The sequence below is a fragment of the Limulus polyphemus genome, unplaced genomic scaffold (assembly GCF_000517525.1).
Source record: "Limulus polyphemus unplaced genomic scaffold, Limulus_polyphemus-2.1.2 Scaffold2446, whole genome shotgun sequence".
NCBI lineage: Eukaryota > Metazoa > Arthropoda > Merostomata > Xiphosura > Limulidae > Limulus > Limulus polyphemus.
The window spans coordinates 51,415-66,153 of record NW_013668056.1 but is presented as its reverse complement, the minus strand read 5'-3'; the positions used below and the strand labels follow the sequence as shown (position 1 = coordinate 66,153).

The 14,739-nt window shown below is 35.0% G+C and overlaps 2 long non-coding RNA genes across 2 annotated transcripts in view; both read left to right on the top strand.

Annotated features, from left to right (window-relative positions):
• The window catches only part of LOC111087660, a 51,245-nt gene extending 46,094 nt beyond the window's left edge, over positions 1 to 5,151 (top strand). Inside the window, exon 2 of the long non-coding RNA XR_002612320.1 lies at positions 4,661 to 5,151. This is a non-coding gene — a long non-coding RNA (uncharacterized LOC111087660). The remainder of the gene's footprint in view (positions 1 to 4,660) is intronic.
• A 5,022-nt stretch (positions 5,152 to 10,173) lies between these two features.
• Positions 10,174 to 14,739, top strand: part of LOC111087662 — a 10,237-nt gene continuing 5,671 nt past the window's right edge. The window contains exons 1-2 of the long non-coding RNA XR_002612322.1: positions 10,174 to 10,697; positions 13,616 to 13,799. This is a non-coding gene — a long non-coding RNA (uncharacterized LOC111087662). The remainder of the gene's footprint in view (positions 10,698 to 13,615; positions 13,800 to 14,739) is intronic.

Below are 14,739 nucleotides of genomic sequence, written 5' to 3'. Positions count from 1 at the left end.
CACAAGTGACGTCCTGTCCGGTAAATCACTTACAACATGTACACAAGTGACGTCCTGTCCGGTAAATCACTTACAACATGTACACTAGTTACGTCCTGTCCGGTACATCACTTACAACATGTTGTACACTAATGACGTCCTGTCCGGTAAATCACAACATGTACACTAGTTACGTCCTGTCCGGTAAATCATTTACAACATGTACACTAATGACGTCCTGTCCGGTAAATAAGAAATAAAGATTTCCATTAATCGCATCAAGTTATAAAATGATCATTTTGTCCTCCCATGGGAATGTTAGGTCAAGAACTTAAGAAGGTTAACTTCTAATTTATTGTAAACAAACAACCTAGTGACACTACAGCAGCTGGTAAATCACTTACAACATGTACACTAGTGACGTCCTGTCTGGTAAATCACTTAGAACATGTACACAAGTACATAAGAAATAACGATTTCCATTAATCGCATCAAATTATAAAATGATCATTTTGTCCTCCCATGGGAATGTTAGGTCAAGAACTTAAGAAGGTTAACTTCTAATTTATTGTAAACAAACAACCTAGTGACACTACAGCAGCTGGTAAATCACTTACAACATGTACACTAGTGACGTCCTGTCTGGTAAATTACTTACAACATGTACACTAGTGACGTCCTGTCCGGTAAATCACTTACAACATGTACACTAGTGACGTCCTGTCCGGTAAATAAGAAATAAAGATTTCCATTAATCGCATCCAATTATAAAATGATCATTTTGTCCTCCCATGGGAATGTTAGGTCAAGAACTCAAGAAGGTTAACTTCTAATTTATTGTAAACAAACAACCTGGTGACACTACAGCAGCTGGTAATTATCGGGAGAATGCCACTGATTTAAAGTGGTCAATACTGGTCTTCTAAAGACAGGTAAAATACCTGGAATTTAAATGTAACAGATAAATTTTATAGAAGGCACTAAACGTGTGTGTTATTATTTGACTTAGTTTCGAAAATTTCGCAAAGAAAATATTAATTATAAAATAATAAATCTCTGAAATTAACTACAGTAACCCTATGTCTAATAAAAACTGTAAATACTTAAACACCCATTAAGCTAAATTCAAACTAAATTGACGGTTTAATTTTCTGTTTTTTTAATTATTAAATCATTCAGTAACGTATCTGCTACTAAAGGAAACAAACTGAAAAAATCCAAAGTTTGCTTTATCTTTTTCATATTTCATCAAAAGTCACTAAAGAGCGCTTTAACCAGAAATAATGTTTTCATAAACGTTCTAAATTAAAAAGATTCAAGTACAAAAGATTAGGAATTTTAAATTATAATTTTATTCAGCTCACTCTGAACTAATGTTAACCATATAAATACATCACAAATACATTTGCTACAGTTAAAGTACAGGGACAACAGACATTTTATTATGATAAAAAATTTCACTATACCGTTAAGAGAACGTTTTATTATTAGACTAAAAGGGTTTACAAGCAAATGGATTAACTATTTAGAGGAAATTTATAAACGGATGAACCATGCTGTTCAGTAGGTGTTTATATTAATACTAGACCAACTTTACATGTTGCTATATGACAAACGAACATTGACAAAATCATGTTTCTGAAAATAAAGTTCAGAGTATCTACTATGAATTTTTTAAGTGATTTTTTTTATATAAGACACAGAGTACCCTACCTTTTGGTACGTCACGTTAGCTAAAACGCTTATCTAACATCATAAACAGAGTTTAAATTCTACAGTGTATAGAGCTTTCATGTACGAAAACCTCTCCCTAATAGCCTGAAATGAAAATCTGATCCATTGTACGTATACTGGTGTTAACGAGCAGTGTTACCATAGTAAACTTTTAAATATCAAGCTCGATAACCGGAAGTAGAATCACTTATTTTATCCAGGGTTAGATCTAACGAGCAGTGTTACCATAGTAAACTTTTAAATATCAAGCTAGATAACCGGAAGTAGAATCACTTATTTTATCCAGGGTTAGATCTAACGAGCAGTGTTACCATAGTAAACTTTTAAATATCAAGCTCGATAACCGGAAGTAGAATCACTTATTTTATCCAGGGTTAGATCTAAGCTCTTTCACTCTTTAAAAATTTTACTAGAAACTCTATCAAGCATGTAAACAGAAATTATATAATGTGGCGAATAAAAAATGTATAGAGATGGACAAGAAAGAGCATGATGGGATAGCAGGTTAAAATACTTGAAATATTTAATGATGTCAGTTGACTTAAGGATGTTATTGAAACCGACTCAATCCTCGGTAGAAGTGATATATCTTAAGTCAGCTGAGGATTTAGCATAAATTTATATGAAGTAGTTACACAAATTTATTGGAATCTTAAAAGTTCTAATTTTCTAGTTTGCTACTGGTTTTAAAGTATCTGAACGTCATATATAACATTGTATCATATATTCAAAATTGTGAACAGCATTGTATTCAACATTTATTTTCTGGTGAAAACAAGTAGTACTTCTTGTTAACTAAACACTGTAATTGAAAACCAAAGTTTCGAGGACTTCCAGATTCTGAGTTAAGCTTTAAATCACAGATTACCATAGTAACTTATTTCAATAACTGGAGAAAACAGATTTTTGATTATATATTCGATATTAGATAAAAATTAAATATCATAGAATATTAACAAACTCGAAGTCAACTTTAAAAAGCAAATCGGGTCCATGTGATTAGAGAAATTTATTTTTGTAAATCTATGTTAAACGAAAGATAAATAGGTGGCAGCACCATTTAAGTTGGTTGAAGTTGTTTTTTTTTGCATTATGCAAGAAACTGGAAAGTTATCTAAACAGTACACTAGGGTAATCCATTACTGTCTCCTTCCTGATTTTGGTGGATATGTGACCCATCTGGCCTGGCATGGCCTGATTGGCAATGTGAGTCGGGGGTTTTAATCTTGTCCCCAAACATGCTCACCCTTTAAACTGTAGGCGTTATAATGTGACGTTGAATGTCACTATTCGCTTGTAGAGAGTTGCCCATGAATTGGCTGTGGGTGGTGTTAATTAGTTGCTTTTCCTTGGTGAAAACTAACTCGTCGAACCTTTTGTTGCCAGCGAGACTAACCAACCTGTTAGAACTTCTCTAAGCAAGACTGCCGTATAGGTCAATGGCCATCATTATACAATATAGGCTGGGAGTAAACGCTGTACTGGTCAGTGGTCATGCCCATACGGTACAGGCTGAGGAGTTTGCACTATATTATTGGTCAATGGTCTATGAGGTGGTGGCCTGCCATCTACTACACTGGACAACGATCACTATCGTGTACTAAAGGTCAAGGGTTTCTACCATGCACGTGATACATATTTCACTGTGTTGGTGGTAGTGTATACTAAACTAAAATATTGATGCTATGAGCTGCACACACACACACACGGAACTCAGATACGTGTTTTATCTCACCCACCCTTCCCCCCTTGTTACTGAAATGTATTATCTGCCTACTACCAGGCACATACTGGAAATTTGATCGATATAAACTACTGGTTTCTTACTTCGCCGTGTATTATGGTTGTATACACAAACAGCCTCACCATAAATTATTTATAAATACCAGTCTCTAGTATAAAATATGAGCAAATCTTTCACAGGTTCGTTACAGGTGTGGTTGGGATGCCAGGACATAATTTAATCATGTTTTGTTAGGCCTTGCTGTAGAGAACAGCCTGCAAGTTATCTTAGGAAGCATATGTGAGGTGTTACCTTTATAACTTATTTGCAAAACCAATTACACAACTCAAAACCAGAAGCAATAGAAACCAATCACACAACTCAAAGCTAAAATCAGTAGAAACCAATTAAATAACTCCAAACCAGTACCAGTGGAAACGAATTATAGAATTCCAAACCACTATTAGTAAAAATCGATTATAGAATTCAAAACGAATGTCAGAAGAGACCCATAATGCAACTCAAAGTCAGTACCAGTAGAAATCAATGGCGTGGCGACAATAACTGACCGAAGAGTGGCTCTACGAGAAATGATACCAAATTTATTATCTCTCAAGCTCACTCCATCTTTTTTACAATCACGATCTCCAAATAGGAATCCATTGAGACTGAATGGTGTAAAGATGTGATTGAAAGACAGAGAAATAAAGGTCTCAGAAAAAAAAATTGTTTAAAAGGAATTAAATTTACCGATAACCAGAACATAAATACACTATATTTTAAATGGCCGAAACAATATTTAAGTGATAGAGTATCGTTATAGTCCATTCTATCGATAGCAACACATTGTTTCATTCTGGTTTGTTTTGGGGGGGAGGGTCGAGAGATGTTTAGACATCTTGTCAGTGTCAATTAACTAATCATTTCTATACACATTTCTATATGTTTTTATCCAACTCGTATGCAATAAACGTCAATGTCAGAGAATGTGTTTTTGATAACAATTGTTTTAAGCATAAAGAAATTGTAAGTATACATGAGTAACTATGCACACAATATTTCATATTAACTCAGAAAATAGAGCATATTCCCAATACTTAGTTGTTACGGGTAATATTTTTGTTAAATTGTTTCAACTTCCCAATATAACATTCGGATATTTTATATATAACTTCTTAATGTTAAATAAATAATGCAAATAAATATATATTTTGTTTTCTGCAGATAACTTAACTAATACATATTGAGAAGATACAACTAGAACTGAAGACTGGGGGCACGTGTGGGTGAACTAAAGAATGTGGACTGTTTGTTCATGAACAAGTTGGCAGCATCACTATATAGGCTTCTGGACTCTTTAGCCATACTGGTGGTCTGTCATCAGGGCTAAGGACCAGCCTGTTAATTATGTTACTATTCCCTAGGTACAAAACGAAAACTTATCCTTAGATGGAAACCATAATTACTTTTATCAAGTATAACGGTCGTGTTAAGACGGGCAGCTCTGTGTTAAAAGTTGAGAGATTTATTACTTGACAGTCTTATAACGGAACCTTTAGCAATGAAAACTATTTTCAAAACGCACAGTAGTCTTTATGAGCATGGTCGGACGTGTAACGACATGTTGAGGCTCCCAAATCGTTTAATTTAACGTATTTAACCTTTGTATCATTTGACAGTAACTGTTAGAAGAAATAAACGTGTTTCTTTAACAATTTAATGTAGTAGTAATGTATATCCTAAGATCACTAGATTCGTCTTATAGGTGTGTAAAAGCATTCTTTACAATCGATCACAACGTTTGTTTCTAGTAAGTGTAAACCCGTCTACACTGTAGTCATACGTATAATTGTGTGAAATCATTCTTTACAAGTGTGAAGCTTTCCATAGAGCACGTCTTTATCATTACACACGTTAACAATTTGAAAACTTTTATCCTGGTATATGACGTCAAACATTTTTAGTTTTTTTTTAAGGGAGGCCGAATTTTTATTGATACATTTACACATAACGTTTTTATGCACTAATAATATTCAAATGTTTATTCCACTATCAGTTACTTTATGATGTCCATGCATTAATGTAAGATAAAAATGGTCTCCTGACAATTTATTATCAATTTCCCTTGATCACGTGCCTCATTCCAGACGTATCAACATGCTTTTCTTCCAGGAGAGTCGCTTCTCCATTCCTGAAGTACGTTTAATTTGTTACCATTTCTTAAATCCTAGTGAATTCACTTTAATAATTTTATATCATAATATAGAATGACATGTCTTCTGGTACAACGGTCAACCTTACTCAATACTTTAAATATTGTTGAAAGGGGAGATAGCATTGTTATATCTTACTTCCGTGACACGTCTTCTGGTACAACGGTCAACCTTACTCAATATTTTAAATATTGTTGAAAGGGAAGATAGCATTGTTATATCTTACTTCCATGACATGTCTTCTGGTACAACGGCCAACCTTACTCAATACTTTAAATATTGTTGAAAGGGAAGATAGCATTGTTATATCTTACTTCCATGACATGTCTTCAGGTACAACGGTCAACCTTACTCAATACTTTAAATATTGTTGAAAGGGGAGATAGCATTGTTATATCTTACTTCCATGACAAGTCTTTTGGTACAACGGCCAACCTTACTCAATACTTTAAATATTGTTGAAAGGGAAAATAGCATTGTTATATCTGACTTCCATGACATGTCTTCTGGTACAACGGCCAACCTTACTCAATACTTTAAATATTGTTGAAAGGAAGATAGCATTGTTACATCTTACTTCCATGACATTTCTTCTGGTACAACGGCCAACCTTATTCATTACTCTTAATATTGTTGAAAGGGAAGGTAGCAAAGGACTCTTGTTATGATTTTTACTAAATCAAGTCACAATGAGTTTTTAAATTTTCCATAAGACTTGAAAATATACTCCCAATTAAAAATAGGATTAGTCCTCAGTATAGAAATTGTGGAACTTGTGAATTTCATTGCCTGACGTCAGAGAGCGCTTAAACTTTTTCCGTAGCAAGAAGACTATGGGAGAAGATAAAAGAATACAGTCAAAGGCGTCGCTAGGTGCTTAAAAGATTCGGGGCTCGGGCCCATACGCGCGGGAATTTTCGGCATTTTATTATGATATGGATCATGGTTTTCTATTCTGATTTTTCAGGACACTTACTGGAGCTGTGTCAAATAGAATCGGAGCACGGGTCCCATGTGGCAGCGCCTAGCGACGCCTCTGAATACAGTAATGTTAAAATTTACAGCAATTCAAGTATTCATCAATACGTCATCTAGAACTGCGTCGTTTTAGTGGTTAAAACATATTCAAAATCACTGGAAGTGTAGAGAACTAGATGATTTTACGAAGTTAGATTCTTCTAATTCGGGAAAAGAAGCTCTGAACAACCATCAAAAAACTGCTGCTCTTTTATTAGTCGTATAATATACTTTATGTATAACGTTATCACATTTCATAGTGTTATTAATCCTGGACTACCACATTGCTAAATTCAGCCCCGCGTTCTTAAATTTGTATAAGACCGTACACCTACCTAAACCCGCCCCTGTAACAGGGTTCCTAACAACGGAAAAACTATCAGCATTATTGCAATGTATTTTACATGGGAAATGGGTGATTTCAACTAAATCCTTAGTCAGTTACTTACACTGAGTTAAAACATAAAATTACTCGATATGATACAATATGGGGAACCTAACGGTAATTAATGTTAGTTATCGAAAAACAAGCGTTACCGAATAATTCTAATATGTTATTATGTTTAAACCCACGTCAAATATATACTTCTGAATGTAATCGGATTAATGAAGGATTGTTAACATCTAAGACATTCCAATAAGTTTCAAAACAGTATTTTATAAACACGAGGGACTGTGATCAGACTGAATCGTTCACTGTGAACCAGTGTTTTATAAACATGATGGACTGTGATCAGACTGAATCGTTCGATGTGAACCAGTGTTTTATAAACATGATGGGCTGTGATCAGACTGAATCGTTCACTGTGAACCAGTGTTTTATAAACATGATGGACTGTGATCAGACTGAATCGTTCACTGTGAACCAGTGTTTTATAAACATGATGGGCTGTGATCAGACTGAATCGTTCGATGTGAACCAGTGTTTTATAAACATGATGGACTGTGTCAGACTGAATCGTTCACTGTGAACCAGTGTTTTATAAACACGATGGACTATGGTCAGACTGAATCGTTCGATGTGAACCAGTGTTTTATAAACACGATGGACTGTGATCAGACTGAATCGTTCGATGTGAACCAGTGTTTTATAAACACGATGGACTATGGTCAGACTGAATCGTTCACTGTAAACCAGTGTTTTATAAACATGATGGGCTGTGGTCAGACTGAATCGTTCACTGTGAACCAGTGTTTTATAAACATGATGGGCTGTGATCAGACTGAATCGTTCACTGTGAACCAGTGTTTTATAAACACGGTGGGTTGTGATCAGACTGAATCGTTCACTGTAAACCTGTGTTTTATAAACACGGTGGGTTGTGATCAGACTGAATCGTTCACTGTAAACCTGTGTTTTATAAACACGATGGGCTGTGATCAGACTGAATCGTTCACTGTAAACCAGTGTTTTATAAACATGATGGGATGTGGTCAGACTGAATCGTTCACTGTGAACCAGTGTTTTATAAACATGATGGGCTGTGATCAGACTGCATCGTTCACTGTGAACCAGTGTTTTATAAACACGGTGGGTTGTGAAAATACTGTTCATTACGAACCAGTGAAGTGTCAAAATACAGCGTGCTTTACTGTGTTCGTGTAAATCGCAGGTCAAAAGTGGCGTAACGTCTAAAAACTTCGACAGTTGTGGAGTGTAGTAATAAACAGGGAGTAGTCTTTACGTACCACATCTAAATACGATATTAACACTGCCTTTATGATTCTAATTAACACTAAATATTCTCTCTTGTAGCCTAAGAACTGAATAATGTTATTCTCAAATACAAAAGGAAAGAAAACTTTCCTTTAAGCAACTTTTGGATGAGTGATCATAGGAGTTTATTTTTTCTCTTCAAAGGATCTTCTTGGATGATTAATATGGGAGAGAACGCTCTTAGGTTTGAAAGACCCCCCCCCTCTCCCGTTTTCAACTTAAACTGCATTTTGATGGTTACGGGAAATTACGTCTTGTGACGTAATCCCCTTCGTTCGCTACTGACCCACAGCTCACTTAGGCCTACTTATATCAGTGATTTCAGAAACAGCATCATGGGTAATCCCACCGCAATGTTTCATTTAAGTTTCTTTTTCTGTCACGAAATCCTCTTGCATAAGTCTACCTTATTAAGTAGTCTTGTACTGATATCAAGAGAGCTTCAAATTACCTTTTATTGTACGCATAGACAACTATATAAAAACATCGTTGAAGGGGGAATACACTCAAGGATAACAATATATCCCTGAAGGGGAATACACTCAAAGATAACTATATACATATATCCCTCAAGGGAGAATACTTAAATAAATATATCACTGGATGGAGTATACACACATAGATAACTATGCACATACACCGATGAATGGGGAATATACGCACAGATAACTATATGCATATATCACTGGATGGAGAATATACGCATAGATAAGTAAATATATATATATATACATATATCGCTGAAGGGGAATACACGCATACATAACTATATACGGATATTGTAGGGTAGGGATACACGCATAGATAACTATATACGGATATTGTAGGGTGGGAGATACACGCATAGATAACTATATACGCATATTGTAGGGTGGGGGATACACGCATACATAACTATATACGGATATTGTAGGGTGGGGATACACGCATACATAACTAAATACATATATCGCTGGATGAAGAATACACGTATAGATAAGTATATACACATACCAACGAATGGGAATATACGCATATATAACTCAATACATATATCGCTAGAGGAAAATACACGCAAAGATATCTATGTACATATATCGCTGGAGGTAATACATGCACTAAATGTATATATCGCTGGTGGGGGGAATACACGTAAGTATAAGAATATATATATATATATCACAGGGTGGGAGGTGTACGCCTAGTAAATTAAATACATATATCACAGGGTGGGAGGTGTACGCCTAGTAAATTAAATACATATATCACAGGGTGGAAGATGTTCGTCTAGTAAATTAAATACATATATCACAGGGTGGAAGGTGTACGCCTAGTAAATTAAATACATATATCACAGGGTGGAAGGTGTACGCCAAGTAAATTAAATACATATATCACAGGGTGGGAGGTGTACGCCTAGTAAATTAAATACATATATCACAGGGTGGGAGGTGTACGCCTAGTAAATTAAATACATATATCACAGGGTGGGAGATGTACGCCTAGTAAATTAAATACATATATCACAGGGTGGGAGGTGTACGCCTAGTAAATTAAATACATATATCGCGAAGTAGAAACTGTACATTTGAATTACTAATTACATATATAGCGGAGTGAGTGATCTTAGGAATTTCTACGATAGTAGTCTCATATTTCACAAGGTCCATCAGATTCTTTATTCACATATTTATTAAGGTTATTTATAACAACAGGACATGACATAACACTATGTTTTGAAGATCTTATAACGATATTTAACAAGTTATCTTCAGATAGCTGATGATATTGTAACATTCTCTTCTCTGATAGCTTTTTGTGCCTCACCATTAACCGGAATAAATATAGTGACCATGAAATATCGAGAAGCCCATGCCCCGAGGCCTAGATCAAACAGGACATCTATATCATCATTTGTCCTGTAACCCAAGAAAGTGTGCAAAGACTTTATCGGGGTTATTTTTTATAATGTCACGCTTTAGTGGCTGTTTGTTAAACATTGCGAGGACTTTCTGGCACGATGAAGAACCATTAGAAAGATAGAGGGTTCTATATCCTTGCAAGTACTTTCCTAAAAAGAGGAACCGGAGATAAAGATGTTCGATTACTTCCCCAGTGTTCTCTCGTAGAGCGGCTGTTTCTTTGCAGAGGTGTACGTTCATGAAAATTCAGTATCTTAAAGCCATCCTCAAATGATCGCGAAACAGATTTAAAAAGAAGAAAAAGAGAGACCAAATGAATGCTTAAAATCAGACACACGCGGTGAAAAGTCGAAAATCCGAACACGAATACGACTTTACAGATATCCCAACTTTACCACAAAGCACTAAACAAGGTAAATTCGTGAGAATTTCAAGGTCAATTTTAAAGATAGCCTTAAGGTACATTCATTATTGTGTTGACCCATCAGTCTCAGCGAAACAGTGGATACAAAAGTTTTATAGTAGTTAGTAAGTTTAGCAATTAAAGAATATATGTAAGTGGACATCTAAGCTTCAGATACATAGATTTGAAGAAAATCAAATATTTAGATGTACAGGTGTGTAAAACTTCCAATATGTAGATTACAGTTATGTAAAAATAAGTACCCAGAAATAGGTGTCATGGTTGAAGTATCCAGATGTATAAAGAGTCCAGACATAGGTGTACGTAGAAGCTGAAGCATCCAGACACATGTATAATGTTACATATGATATTACGTTTTTAGTTATATGTTAATCAAATATGTTAAATGCATATACAATTCTAAGCATCCAGACTTATAAATACATAGAAGTCCAAGGATTCAATTATACAAGTATTTAAAAGTTCAAATATATAAGTGTATGGGCATGAAAAAGTTGAAGTTTCCAGGTTGAACCAAGTATAGCATGACTCAGCGTGTGTATGTTCACTTTATTAAAGCATTGTTGAACGAAGTATAGCATGACCCATCGTGTGTATGTTTATTTTATTAAAACATTGTTGAACAAGGTATACCATGACTCACCGTGTGCATGTTTATTTTATTAAAACATTGTTGAACAACGTATAGCATGACTCAGCGTGTGTATGTTCACTTTATTAAAACATTGTTGAACAACGTATAGCATGACCCAGCGTGTGTAAGTTCACTTTATTAAAATATTGTTGAACCGAGTATTGCATGACCCAGCGTGTGTATGTTCACTTTATTAAAGCATTGTTGAACGAAGTATAGCATGACCCATCGAGTGTATGTTCACTTTATTAAAGCATTGTTGAACGAAGTATAGTATGACCCATCGTGTGTATGTTCACTTTATTAAAACATTGTTGAACAACGTATAGCATGACTCAGCGTGTGTGTGTTCACTTTATTAAGAAATTGTTGAACCAAGTATAGCATGACTCAGCGTGTGTGTGTTCACTTTATTAAAGCATTGTTGAACGAAGTATAGCATGGCCCATCGTGTGTATGTTTATTTTATTAAAACATTGTTGAACAAGGTATACCATGACTCACCGTGTGCATGTTTATTTTATTGAAACATTGTTGAACAACGTATAGCATGACTCAACGTGTGTGTGTGTGTTCACTTTATTAAGAAATTGTTGAACCAAGTATAGCATGACTCAGCGTGTGTATGTTCACTTTATTAAAGCATTGTTGAACGAAGTATAGCATGACCCATCGTGTGTATGTTTATTTTATTAAAACATTGTTGAACAAGGTATACCATGACTCACTGTGTGCATGTTTATTTTATTAAAACATTGTTGAGCAACGTATAGCATGACTCAGCTTGTGTGTGTTCACTTTATTAAAACATTGTTGAACAACGTATAGCATGACCCAGCGTGTGTATGTTCACTTTATTAAAATATTGTTGAACCGAGTATAGCATGACCCAGCGTGTGTATGTTCACTTTATTAAAACATTGTTGAACAACGTATAGCATGACTCAGCGTGTGTGTGTTCACTTTATTAAAACATTGTTGAACCGAGTATAGCATGACTCAGCGTGTGTATGTTCACTTTATTAAAATATTGTTGTACAACGTATAGCATGACTCAGCGTGTGTATGTTTATTTTTTAAAACATTGTTGAACCGAGTATAGCATGACTCAGCGTGTGTATGTTTATTTTATTAAAATATTGTTGAACAATGTATAGTATAGTATGTTTAATATGACATATTTATACCCTAAATTAATATTACTTATATCATTATACCTCTAGAAACACTCTAGTTTGTTTGTTTATTTCACACAAAGCTAATCGAAAGCTATCTGTGCTGGCCGGCCCAAATACTGAAGTGAAAGATTAGACGAATGGCAACTAGTCAACAGCATCCATCAAATAGTATAACACCCTCACAGGTGAAAGGGCGAGCATGTTCATTGACGACAACAACATTTTCTTGGGTTATTTGAGTTCAATCTTTTCGTTTTTTCGTCGTATGTATTTCTATAATGTGATTTTTTCTTTCACATATTCTAGTGTTTTTTTCAACCTTAAACGTTTTCCAAAATTTTCTTGTACTTTTATATTTAGAAACCTCCTTCAAAGTCACAACTTAATCTTAGCAAATGTGCTATGTCCTTTCTCTGAACAATTTTGTAGGAGTGTGCAGCTCCAAATCTTAAATATTACCAGTAACTTTGCAGGAGTCTGTGATCCTAAATATCAGATATCGCCAGTAACTTTGCAGGAGTCTGGGACCCCAAACCTTAGATGCCGCTAGTGGATTCGCATGGGTCTACGACCCTAAATAAGAGATATCGCTAGTGATTTCTAAGAAGTCTGCAGCCCCAAACTTCTGATGTAGTCTGTGACTTTGCAGGAATTTGAGACACTAAATGACAGATGTCGCCAGTGGCTTTAAATGTCTGCGATCCTAAACGACAGATGTCGCTAGTGATTACGTATAAGTCTGCAGCCTCAAACCTGAGATGTCGCTAGTGCCTTGCAATAATCACTGGTCGTTTATACTTATTGCATAACCGAGCATATATCTATACAACACATTCAATTGTGAAAAGAAAAAAACAAATTCCTGTAGAGGGCTGACGAGGTATCTCTTCATTAAGATGACGCAACACTTTAACGATTGAGCCTATGACATTACTAACTCAGTGCCTACACACAAACACGTTCTCTAGTGACACGTATTTTGTTTTATAGTTATAGTTATTCTGACTTATTTGTCTTGGAGTTTATTGTATAATGGAAAGAAACTAGAGTCTCGCGTAACAGATAAAGCCAAATCTAGTTTTATTACATTATTAGGTTTATCGAAAAGTTGTTTGACGTCCCTCGCTTCTCGTCGGATGTGCACAATTTCTTACTCAGTCGACGGAGAATAGAAGCAGTATACGGAGTTCTACAGCTTATTAAACCCCAGCCTTTTTCAATCAGGCCGTATCAAGAAGCACCTTGGCTTCTCAGTCTGCAAACTGTGGTTAACACCTAGGTAAGACCGTATATATTAAAAAATGAAAAATATGTTTACCGCAATTGTTTTGTTACCCACGTTAAAAAATCCGTATGTTATTTTCTTACTTCATCTAGACTAACATGAATAAAAAGGGAAAGAGACAAACAAAATTTTGGTTTAGACTAACAACAATTGTTCTAACGGAATTTTTTATTCTAAAAACATTTAGTTGCCTGCTTTCTGGTTTGTTTTTTTTTTTTTTTTTCACTTTTATAACGATTAATGCCGTCTTGATGGAATATTTACATTTGACGTTAGAGAACTAATCACGAGACTTACCAACAGCGCGACCGTTGAAGAAACCCAATATCAATTTTACATCTGAGTGAGTTCATTCACAGAGGTTTAAAAGTTTAGAATTTTGTTCCTCACATGAAGACCACCAAGTAGATACAGACGTGGAGTAAACCTAAAATAATATTTTTTTCAACAATGACTTCGTAAAAAAGAATGAACATAACTGTACAGCTTGAGTACTCTAGGCTTTAGGAATCAGATAATATAAACATAATTGTACAACTTGAGTACTGAAGGCTTTAGGAATCAAAGCACAAACACAACTGCACCTGTCCTTTATATCATTACTTCAGTTGGTATTAAGTACAAACATAACTGCAACTGTCCTTTATATCATTACTGCAGTTGATATCAAGTTCAAACATAACTACACCTGTCCTTTATATCATTACTTCAGTTGATATCAGGTACAAACATAACTGCACCTGTCCTTTATATCATTACTGCAGTTGATATTAAGTACAAACATAACTACAACTGTCCTTTATATCATTACTGCAGTTGATATCAAGTTCAAACATAACTACACCTATCTTTTATATCATTACTGCAGTTGATATCAAGTACAAACATAACTGCACCTGTCCTTTAGATTATTACTGCAGTTGATATTAAGTAC